The sequence below is a fragment of the Penaeus monodon genome, chromosome 28 (genome assembly GCF_015228065.2).
Source record: "Penaeus monodon isolate SGIC_2016 chromosome 28, NSTDA_Pmon_1, whole genome shotgun sequence".
Classification (NCBI taxonomy): domain Eukaryota; kingdom Metazoa; phylum Arthropoda; class Malacostraca; order Decapoda; family Penaeidae; genus Penaeus; species Penaeus monodon.
In genome coordinates this window covers 38,010,924-38,011,251 of record NC_051413.1, presented here as the reverse complement: position 1 = coordinate 38,011,251, position 328 = coordinate 38,010,924, and positions in this window count along the sequence as shown.

The window sequence follows — 328 nt, the reverse complement described above, 5'->3', positions numbered from 1 at the left end:
ACTAAAAAGTGTACCTGAGTGGCCAAGACCGAAATTTGTGTGTCAGAGTCTGGAGTTCGAGTTCTTGCCTTGAGAAAGTTACCTGTCGCTGAGCCAATAAGCCGTGGACGGAGGAGGAGGGGAGAAGCAGATGATAATAACGTGGGATGGGAATAAGTAGCGAGGAGAGGGAGTTGGGAGAAGGAAAGAGAGGGGGAAGGGAGTGATGCAACAGGAGAGAGAGAGGGGTTAGAGGAAAAAAGGAGGGGTAAGGAAAGGATGAGAAGGAAGGACTGGGTGAAAAGATGGGAGGGAAGGAATCGAAGGAAAAGAAGGGAGGAAGCGATTG